Here is a 12,020-nt window from a genome sequence, read left to right on the forward strand (position 1 = left end):
CCTGGTGGGCCACAGTGGGTGCAGGTTTTCACTTCAACCAATTTCTTCATTAGAGCCCAATTATTTACTACTAAAGCAATACGTATTTTTGGTTTAGTTTAAGTTCTCTTGCTTGTTACCATTCAGACCCTTTAATTAAAACTATTTTAGTTTTTAGCAGCTGCATTTAAGTTCTAATTGTTACCTGTTTTCTTAACCAGACATTGGTTATTAGCGAAATACAAATAACCAATTAACCAGCAGCTCTCCAGCTGACGTGCTTCCTTTTAAACCTGTGCCTAGGCCCCATCAAGTATCTGTGTTTAAAAATGGTTAGAAATAGATGAGAGGGGAATTGGAAGGTGCGTCAAGTTTAAATCTGTTCTGGTCCACAAAACACATGGATGATGTTCTCAGAGAAGGACACTGTACAGTGCAATTACAAATTCTCTTGGATGAATGAAAGTTCTAACAGGCCGAGTAGTTAAATACCAAGTTTCATTATCAGCCAGGCCTGAGTTCTAATTAGGAAACCATTGGAAAGGAAAACCAGCAGCCATTGCAGCCCTCCAGGACTGCAAACGAGAACCCTTGGTTTAAAGGACATGTTTAGAATTTTTCAGATTCATTGTTTTCTCACATTTAAGATATGTATTTGCCACGGGAAGATGTGCTGTTAAGTGAGATTTTTTTTATATAAATCTTAAATAATATGGTGCTTATTCTTGCGGCTCAAAATGGGGTTTAAGGCGGCACCAGTCCAGACTGGAAGGCCAAAGGCTCCACATTTACAGAATGTGTTCATTTTCAAGTCCACAGTGTTCTCCGGTATTGATCGACCTCTTGATATTGCACACATATTGTAAACCATTGTGTCCACGCTCTGGTGAGGTTCTGTCATTTCACCAGAAGTCTGGCTGTGCTCTTCACTTCATTGCCCGTCTCCCTTTTTCATACCCGGGGGTTTGGTTTTTTGTAGCTTATTTTGTGAGTTCTGCAGCTGACATTTTAGTTTTTCGAAAGTGGTTTGGAAGAATGCAGATTTTTTAAAATCATGAATTTAGACAAAAAAGGTGTTATTTTAAAATGGCGAGATGTCTGTGAAGAATTTGAAAGGTGAAGTCACACTAAAGAGTCTGACAGAAGTGTGTAGCTTCATGCTGTTTTACTTACAAATTTACATGAGCTCTTCATCCACGATGGTTACCGTCAACAGGTAAGTGAGCAGGAACGTATCCTTACCTCAACCAGAGTACGGGCAAGAATCTAGGAATCCTTCAAACTTCCATTTCTTGTCAGAAATTCAGGGATGTTTTCTGAAATTTGACCCTTTGGTGTTTCAAAGTGGTCCTATTTGGTAGGTTTTAAAGGGGGGCATCACAAATGCACAGAGATGTAAAGAGCTTTTGTATTTTACACATTTGCCGTTCTCGGCGTGTCAGCGTGAGGCTTTCATTTTCCTGTTTGGAATGGGTGTCCCACAGATCCCTTTTTAAACCACATAATCAGGAATTTTTCAAATGTATAAATAAGTTATACAAATTAATATATGCCATGATTATGAAGAGAAAAAAAAAAATGATTTGAACCGTGCAGAGTTCATCCATTAAGTAAAATGACAGGTTTGTAGTGATGCCTGGTATCATCTTATATATAAACGTCTATGCGTGGAAGTGTGTGTGTGTGTCTGTCGGTCGGGCCCGGACGTACGAGGCTACAGCATGAAGCTCAAAGAGCCAGCAAGGCGGCCCTAAGATCACTAGTCGGAAGAAGAAAGACGTACGAGGGTACAGCATGAAGCTGAAAGAAAGCGACTCCATCGCCAAAGTGAAACCACCGAGGAAAGACAAAATGAGAGAGAAACTCGCTTAGCCACTGATAAACAAAGGGGGCGAGCACATCCGCAAAGCGAAACCTCAGACTCTGCATTTCAAATTTTTTTCCTGACGATTTCAATCGTTTCCAAGAGCCTGGGCTCTTACTCAGCTAGTAAGATTATAAAGGTTACAAAAAAAAAAAGGGATTGTGATTATCAGTGCCAGATCTGTGTTGTGTAGGCCATTATATTTGTCACTGTCTCGTGCCCAATGTTTCTTTTTACTGCAGAAAAATCTGAGATGTGTCTTAGTGTTTTGTCATGAAGGTGTGGGGTCCTCACTAACTCCCCCAAATCATAATTCCCTTTCTGCTCATCAAAGTTCCTTTTATGGATGTCTCATCTCTATGTCCCTTACTGGCTACTGTACATTGTGTTCTGCCCTGTTCCACTGGAGTACAGCCAGCAATGTGACAGACCCCAACTTGCACCTGTTAGCGTGGAGCCCCGATCTGATGGCCCGACTTCAGCCGGCCCTGAGGCTGCAACTGTAATCTGTTGCTTCCTGCTTCTGGATTCCTTCTCTGTGCAGATTGTCACTTGACCCATGGAGTAGTTGGCCCTTCATCTGAGGTTATGAGCTTGCACCAAATCGCCCACGACCAAGTGACCACCTTACACATCACAGGGGCCGTCTCCCCACAAACTGTTCTTCCCTGATTGATAGAGCACTGAGCACGACAGCAGAGCAGGTGTTTGCACTTTATTTTTCCATAAACATAATATGGCAAAGCACAAGCAAACGGGTGTGACAAATTATGTTAACACACCTTGAGCTCCAGCGGCATGGAGATGTTAGCAGCATCAGTCTGTCATAAATAGGTAGTTTCAGTCTCTCTTCTGCTCTCTCAGATGGCCAGCCTTGCATTAGCAACACTAGTAATGTCTTAACTGGAGTTTTTAATCAGTTTCATGGTATCTTGATTAAAAAAGGGCCAACTTTTATCAGAAACACGAAAATATCCAGTTGTGTTCAAAGTTTGGGCTGGTGGTGAACCACAGGGGTTTTTTTAATGTCTGGATAGAAACTCAGTGTGTTGACAGGTTTCCATGCTTTTGTCTTTCATTTCCTGGAGTGCAAGACCAACTCCATGAATGTGTTTTGTGTTGTGTCTTGTAAAAAATGGTCTTATCATCAATACACGCCTCACAACAGCCTGCCCATCTACTTTTACTCATGCTTAGCATTTCCAGATTGCATCTTTCAAGTCCTTTAAGCAGCATTTGGACGTTTACCACATTGGTAAAGTCCAGGAACATTCCACAGGATTTTACTGTTCTACACAGAGCTTTCCTTTAGTGTCACTACACCTGGTCCTGGTGAAACATCTTGTGTGCCTGAATGTGCTTATAACATATTTGAATTGCCATTCAAGTTTTATCCATCTATCATATAGATTATTATTTATCTATCGATCTATCATTATGTAGTGCCTTTCACTTTATATCTATGTATCATTATATAGTGCCTTTCACTTTCTGTCTGTAATTATATACAAGCATTATATGGACTGGGTTTTGGGCCAGGTCATGGGGTCCAGCAGCTGTAGGGCATCGGTTAGTGAAGAAAGATTCACTGATCTTGACTTTGTTGATGTTGCTGTGATCTTCACGGAGTCAATGGAGGCTCCGATCGGGGCGCTGGAGAGACTGAGCGAGGAGTCTGAGTGTCTGGGCTTGCGAGTGTCCTGATAAAAACCAAGATCCAGGCCTTTAATGACCTCTTGGGCACGGCCATCAGCAGTGTGCCTGTCTGCGGAGAGAGTGTCAATCTCGTCGAGAGGTTTACTTATCTTGACAGTGACATTCATGTCTCTGGTGACTCTTCCTATGAAGTCAGTAGACGGATTGGGGGAGCATGGGGGGGTCATGAGGTCACTGGAAAGGGGTGTGTGGCACTCCCGAAATCTATGCAAAAATACGAAGGACAAGTCTTTAGAGTTCTGGTGTTTCCTATGGTTGCGAGACATGGATGCTATCCAGTGATCTGAGATGAAGACTGGACTCCTTCGGTACTGTGTCTCTCCAGGAAATCCTTGGGTACCGTTGGTTTGACTTTGTGTCGAATGAGCGGTTGCTCATGGAGTCCCAAATGAGGCACATTACCTTCATTGTGAGGGAGCGTCAGTTACGGCACTACGGACTTGTGGTGTCCCCGAGGGTGATCCGGCTCGTAAGATCCTCATTATTGGGGACCCAAGTGGCTGGACGAGGCCAAGTGGTCACCCATGTAACACCTGGCTGCGGTAGATGGAGGGTCATTTCCGGAGGGTGGGACTGGACCACGTGTTTGCCTGGGGGATTGCCAACTGGGATCCCAAGTTGTTTTGCTGTGTAACGGGTGTGGCAATGCACTGTACCAGTGCATGCTCCCCAACTTGACTTGATTATTATATAGTGCCTTTCAGTTTCTGTCTATCTGTCATTATGTTGTACCTTTCACTTTCTATCTGTAATAATTATATAGTTCCTTTCACTTTCTGGCTATCATTATATAGCGCCTTTCATTTTCTGTCTGTCTGTCTGTCTGTGTCTATGAGGTCGAGTTGCTAGCCCAAAGCTCAACCCTCCTCCTTTTGTCAGTCTGGGCTTGGGACAGGCCATGGTGGAGTAGTAAATGAGTAGACCCCCTCACAAGTCCAGCTCTCTCAGTTGGTGTTCCTATATGAGGAGAGGGTATCAGCAGTTACCAATGAAACATGTCAGTACTAACCAGAAAAGTATGATTTATTGAAAGAAATATATAAAAGGCCATCTTGCAAAAATAAGTACACCGTAGGGAAACTGCCTAACAGAACTCAGACATGTGTTTGTGGAGGCGAGTTAAGGGTCAGCAGACGAGTTTGTTGTCCCTTCACACTCAAACAGGGGTAATCAGTTCATTTCCAATTAAGACTAATAAGTGACCCATTGATGACTCCCAGACCTTATCCTGATGAGGGCACCACATGGTGGTCAGTTCATTTCATGAGGAGGTGTGAGTGCTAACTGTTTAGGAGAGCTGTAGTTCATCGGTGGTATCATGAATTCATTGATGTACTGCAAACTCTTGAAGGAATGCTGCTACTTTCTCACAACACCCTGGGTCATCAGGCAGTGTTGCCACCATGATAACGCCCCCAACTGTTCTTCCAAGACCACTGCTGCATTCTTAAAGAAGAACAAAGTGAAAGTGTCCTACTGAGCAGCTTGGGGGAGTTTTGAAGCTACAAGGTGCACAGCAGGGCTGGTCAAAGGAGGAGGCCATCCTGCAGAAATGGAACAGGAATGAAGTCCCAACAGGCCATGAACATGTAGACTCCATGCTGAGGGCGATCAGTGCAGAACAAAAAGTAATGGGAGCCGTACTAAGCACTAGAAGGACGCTGCCCTCATCTCCCAGTTGAGAGAGAGAGTTAGAGAGACTGACCCAACATCACATTTGGGGATCTTCATGGACGCCTGCATTACCTGTGGATCTACAGGGTGGTCCAGATCTAATTATGCAGATCCAGATCATCTGGATGACTTTGATTTATGCGGGGACGATTCCAGTTCAGCGTGAAGACGATTCTTCATGTCATCAGTTTGTACACTTACGATGGTCCGGGATTTTTCGGATGATTTTCTATGTAATAAACTTAATTTATAGCGTAATGAAAATTGCATAATTAATCTGGACCACCCTATAATGGCTATGGGAGTGCAATGGACACGCTAGAGGACTTCGCCCACATGAAGTCAGCACTAGGAATGCAATGGCTAACCCAGGAGCTTCAATGACGCACAGAGCTAATACTCATGTCATGGCATATTTAATGTTTGAATACAGCGTGAAAATGACGAAGGCCTAACAGCAGGCTTCACTGCACAACATGCTGCATAAACTCGGCCTTTCATAAAAATTCTCTGCAGGGTAATAAAAAACAGGCATTTGTGTTTTCAGGTGTAAAAGAAACATTGAAACCAGTAAACAAATAAAATCCATCCATTCATATCTGGGTTCAGTGACAGGTAGTTCTGTATATTGCACATTTTTAAAAAAACAGGTTTTTAAACGCATGTCTTTACAGAAAACTGTTAAAAATACCGAGGGATGGCCATGATGGAAATATGTGGTTATTAAAGTTGTACCCTCTGGGTTCTTTTACTACAATAATTCATTTAGTACAAGTATTTTTATAAAGGAGTTTCCCCAATTGATAAAGAGTTTTGCAGACATGTGGAATAAATTACAATATCATTAAAATAAAACAAACACACACTCATGCAAGAATTGAAGTCCTGCTAAAATACTTATTTCATGGGATTATATTTTTTCTTGCACAGTTTGCATTACAAGCAGCACTAACAAACACTAACATTTTGCATACTATTTCACATCAAATAAACATTTAATGATGTAATAAATAAAAAAAAAATGCACTCATGTTTTTGAAATATATATAACTACAACACGATGTGTTAGGCGATTTATATGCAATAATTTAATAGACCATGGGATGACATTTGTAATATTTCTTTGTACGTGCGCATGGGAGGCAGCTAATGGGCTCAAAAGAAGGTAATTCCCAGTTAGACCAGGGGCTGGCAGAGTGCACTGATCCTCTCTCGTTTTACCCCATAGACCTGGTTCCCATGACGTCACTTCCAGTTCCTCCTGATTGATGTCACTTCCTCCCTCCGACTTTCAAACCACTTTGCCTGTATCATTGATTCAGTTCTGTATTGGATGCTTGTCTGTACCGACTATTTCCTCAACTTTTGCATCTGCAGCCAACCGCCAAATACAATGGGTATAGAAAAGAATCCCCCCCTTCGAAATATTCCCATTTTTTTGCTTTACAGCCTTAAATGAAAACACACACAAAAAATATTTCTTCCCAGCTTTACTTACTCAATGTAACCTATGACATCCAAGTGAAAGACATCACAGCTACAGTTCAGAAGAATTATAAAAAATCAAAAACACGATGTACTGAGATTAATAAAAGATCACCCCCCAGTGTCAATGTCATTTTGTTGACCCAGCTTTTGCTTTAATGACAGCCTTGAGTCTGTTGGGATTCTTTTCTATCAGTTTTGCACATCTAGATTGAACTATTTAATATTTACCCTCCACTCTTCTTTACAGTTTAACTGTTCAAGTTCGGTCAGATTGGTTGGTGAGCGTTGGTGGACTGCTATCTTCAAATCTTTCAACAGATTATCAGTGGGATTTAGGTCTGGGCTCTGACTCGGGCACACAAGGACATTCACTTGTTTCTCCTTCAGCCACTGTGTGGTCAATTTTGCTGTGAGCTTTGGGTTGTTGTCGTATTGAAAGGTGAACGTTCTGCCCATTTTCAACTTTCTGGCAGAGGGTAGCAGGTTTTCCTGAAGAATTTGATGGTATTTTACCCCATCCATTTTCCCTTTTACCCTAACGAGATCCCCAGGCCCTGCAGTGGAAAAAAAAAAACACCCTGCAACAGGATGCTGCCACCTCCATGCTTTACTGTAGGTATGGTGTGTTGTGGATGGTGAGCTGCATTGGTGTACCGTTTGGTATTGAAGCCAAGTAGTTTGATTTTGGTCTCATCTGACCATAAGACCTTTTCCCACTTGGCGTCAGAATCTTCAAGGTGCATTCTGTCAAAGCTCAAACGAGCCTTAATGTGGCCTTTCTTGAGAAGTGACTTTTTCCTTGCAACCCTCCCGAACAAGAGACATTCTGCAAAGGCTACATATTAATAATACTCAATATAATACAATTGGCGTAGTCGGCAGGATTTTGGAGTAACCATGTTTGCAAATACTATTGATGTACAGTATATGTGTGTGTTTGCATGTAAATTTTAGGGCACCCAGTGTATAAATGCTGTGGAAGTAAAACATTGTTTGGTTGCTGAATGGAATATAACCAACAAAGTTATAGAGACTTCATATGTGTCACGAGGACACCCACATGTTTGTTAGTGCTGGTGGTAGTGGAGTCCCTAATTAAAATGCTAAGGAGTGGTGGGACATGCATGCGTCATTCATACGGCACTTATTAATTTAGGATCTTTGTGTATGTACGTGTATGTTTGCTTACAGGGGCAAAAGTAGGCCAACCCATAACGAATTTGGCAAATTGTATTACAGTAGCATTGTGGACTAAGAAATGCCTAAATTTATATTAAAGTCAGCCATCTTCCAGTGGAGTGGCAGAAGCAAGCAGGCTAAAGCTAGGAAATGGAAACCTGTGGTGCAGGTAGAGAAAGCAGAAGCCGAGCTGAGTGTGCCACAAAATGGAAGGGGGCTGGAAGGATTAAAAGCAAGAAAACAGAAATCTGGTATAAAGAAGACAGCTGTTGTTATAAGAGGTTTACTATCTTGCATTATTGGTAATAAGGAAGATCAGTATGAGAAAGAAAATATCAAAGTGGATGAAAGTGAAAATGGAATGTTGTGTGAGAGTTTTGAGAGATGTAACAGTTGGTGTGATAATTGTGAAGTGCTAGCATGTAGAACACCAACTACTGAAGTGAAAAGCACAGAAAGCAGGGGAAACAAGGAGAGAAAACCACCTATGGTGAAAGTTAGGGCAATAGTAACTGGATCAGACTGGAACCCTAAAACATGGGTGAGTGCCTTACATGAGACAGATGAGTGCTCAGATAAAGAGTGGGAATGTGAGTGTGAGGAAAAGGAGAGAGATGAAAGAAAGGGAAAACAGAAAGAGTGTTACCGTCCATTATTCTCCACAGCACCCGAATCTCCAGGTAATTCTGAGGTCTGTCCACTATTTAAAGAACATGCTACACCGATAGACATTTCACCACTGTTAGGAAAGGTAACCAGTGCTAAACTGAAATTTGATTTAGGAGAAAGGAATCAGATAGAAGGCAGAGGAGCCGGTGAGTGTGAATGGCAATTGTAGACTGAAGGGCATGAACTGGATAATGGGATAAATGTGGAAATTAAACAAAGAACAATGGAAATTAAGGGAATTCAAGTGCTTGTGTGTGAAAGGTCTGAAAACGCTAGCGCAAGAATGACTGAGTTGGAAAAAGAGTGCACCAGTTTAGGAGTTGGTTTGAATAGATCAGAACCAGCCAAAGAATAAAGGATGGGGGACGGTGCAGCAGGAAGGTTTACAAGCTCAGGCAGCAAGTCAGGAATGCACCGGGGTGTGAGGGTCCTAACAGCTCTGCTAGGCCCAGCAGTAATTAAAAAGCACACACACAGGTTCAGTGATTCAAAACCTGACTGACCAGTTCATTAAAAAGACAGCTTATGGATCTTCATGTAATAAAATGGAGAAACGTGAGCTGGTCTTGAGTGAAGAACACAGGTCAGTTTTAAGAGAGATGCTGGATCTGGCACTTGGATTCTGGAGAGGTTTTAGCCCACACTTTCAGGTAGCAGTTACCATACAATTAAAAAAAAAAAAGGACACACAGGCATTGACAAAAAATGGAAGGGTAGCGCAGGAAGACAGGAAAGGGAAAATAGTTATTTCTGTTTCAATTTCCTGACCTTTTGCAATAGTGCAACTTCTATTGTAAGGTTTAACGGACTTTGGCTTGGTGCGGGTAATAAATAGTGAAGGCAACTAGCAGAGTAAAATCCATGCAGGAGATCAGGTTACCAATAGCACATTGGAGTGGATTGGCACTAGTGGCCAAGCTGTTCCAATGAATGCCTGGAAGCCAAGTTTGAGAGTTGGCACCAGGTCGACAACCAAGAAGATGAGATGGACAGAAACTGCTTTGTCACCTTCCATTTTGCAGACCTGCCTAATCATAGCAGAAAAGATGACAAGCAAAGACTAATGAGAGACAGGAAGAAAAAGACACTTACTGGGGTTTAAGTGAGTAACAAGTCCACAAGTCACATAATAATAGGATTAGTCACAGTAGCTATAGTTTTTTAAAAAAAGGTTTGTTCATTACTGCAGCAAATTTATATTCCAAGGGGTGGAAACTGTGCAAACCAGTTAGGAATACCAAAATAAGGAGATTAATTTTGGGTTCATAAAGTATAGATTCTGGGTATTAGTTAATTAAGTGGGATAATTAATATAATTAATACTATTATTAAATAATAGGTATACTGAGCAAATTGGTGAAGCAGGTGCAGCTGGTACGTTTGCAAGTCATATGGGCTCCGATGTTTAGGTAAAGTCTAATCGGCAAAACACGGAAGCCCTGCTGCAGTTGTCAGCTGTGGTACAAGCACAGGACCAGTGGGCAAAGTTTGAACATCCGGGTGGCAAATATGCGGTGAACAAGGCAAGAGAGTCCAGTCGGATTCAAGCAGAACCTGTGCGATGACTAGGGGAGGCCTCCACGTGTGAACAAGTTATTACCATTTACGGTGAACTGCGACACTCCTGCATCTTTTCCTTTTTTCACACGTTTTGTGCTTGCTCTATAACAGAAACGCGTAACCTGTCCAGTGCAGTGCGAGGCTGCGAGCCACCAATTGGCAACAGAAAACAAGAATCTCCGGTTGGAAGGGCCAAGAGATGTCTCAAAATAAAAAGAATCCACGTGTGGTTACATCTCAGAAAGGCCCTTCGTCACAGAATACGCAAGAAGTTTCCAGCTGCAGTCAGGATAGTTTTAGGCCTCGGACAGATCCGAGAACTTCAGACTTTATGGACCTCATAAATTGACACCTCCTTCTGGAGCCATTCCCCTGTTTCACTGTTTTCCTGTACTCAAGTGTGTATTCAGCATTTATTAAATTTCTAAAGGTCTTTCAGGTGTTTTGGCGTCATACATTAGTAACAAATGGAACAAAAAATCTTAACATTTTGTATTTTATAGTACTGTATATGTTTTATATCTGCGTTTGCCATGTCTCATTCATGAGACTGCACTTTTTAATATGTTAGTTATAAGCTGCACTCAACGGAGTAGTGGCTCTGTGCCTAAGGATCTGCACTGCTAATCAGAAGGTTGACCCCATATAAAAATGGGAGATTCTAAGGAAGAAGAAGGTGAAGAATAAATTATATGCTGCACTCAGTATGACTAACACTACATATTCTTATAGACTCGGAATTGAAAAAATCATATAATTTGTGTAAACAGTCAAAATATGTAATACTACGTGCCAGAAGTTTAGGAGCTCTTTAGAAAACGGTCTTTGTGGTCCTGTCTGTGTTATATCATTAGTACTTTATTATAACCGGTGAAAAAATTTTTTATATTTATATTAACGATGTATTAATTGTGGCGAAGTTTATGCTCCAGAGGAATGATGCACTTCACCCTCAGAAGCACAAGTCAAGTCAAGTTGGGGAGCATGCACTGGTACAGCATGTCGCCACATCCACTACACAACAAAACAACTCGGGATCCTGGTTTGCAACCCCCCAGGCAGACACGCGGTTCAGTCCCACCCTCCGGAAATGACCCTCCATCTGCCACATCCAGGTGTTACGTGGGTGACCCCTTGGCCTCGTTCAGCCACTTGGGTCCCCAGCAATGAGGATCTTATGAGTCGGATCACCCTCAGGGAAACGCACCACATGGCCGTAGTGCTGTAACTGATGCTCCCTCACAATGAAGGTAATGTGTCTCATTCAGGACTCCATGAGCAACTGCTCATTCGACACAAAGTCAAACCAACGGTACCCAAGGATTTTCCGGAGAGACTCCGTACCAAAGGAGTCCACTCTTCGTCTCAGGTCACTGGATAGTGTCCATGTCTCACAACCATATAGCAAGACAGGAAGCACCAGAACTCTAAAGACTTGGACCTTTGTCCTTTTGCATAGATATCAGGAGCGCCACACACCCCTTTCCAGCAACTTCATGACCCCCCATGCTCTCCCATTCCATCTATTGACTTAATAGGAAGAGTCACCAGAGACATGAATGTCACTGCCAAGGTAAGTAAACCTCTCAACGAGGTCGACACTCTCTCCACAAACAGACACACTGCTGATGGCCATGCCCAAGAGGTCATTAAAGGCCTGGATCTTGGTTTTTATCAGGACACTCGCAAGCCCAGACACTCAGACTTCTTGCTCAGTCTCTCAAGCACCCTGATCAGAGCCTCCATTGACTCCTCGAAGATCACAGCATCATCAGCAAAGTCAAGATCAGTGAACCTCTCTTCACTAACCGATGCCCCACAGCCGCTGGACCCCACGACCTTGCCCAACACCCAGTCCATACAGGCATTGAACAGAGTAGAAGCAAAAACA

The sequence above is a fragment of the Polypterus senegalus genome, chromosome 8, assembly GCF_016835505.1.
Source record: "Polypterus senegalus isolate Bchr_013 chromosome 8, ASM1683550v1, whole genome shotgun sequence".
Lineage (NCBI taxonomy): Eukaryota > Metazoa > Chordata > Cladistia > Polypteriformes > Polypteridae > Polypterus > Polypterus senegalus.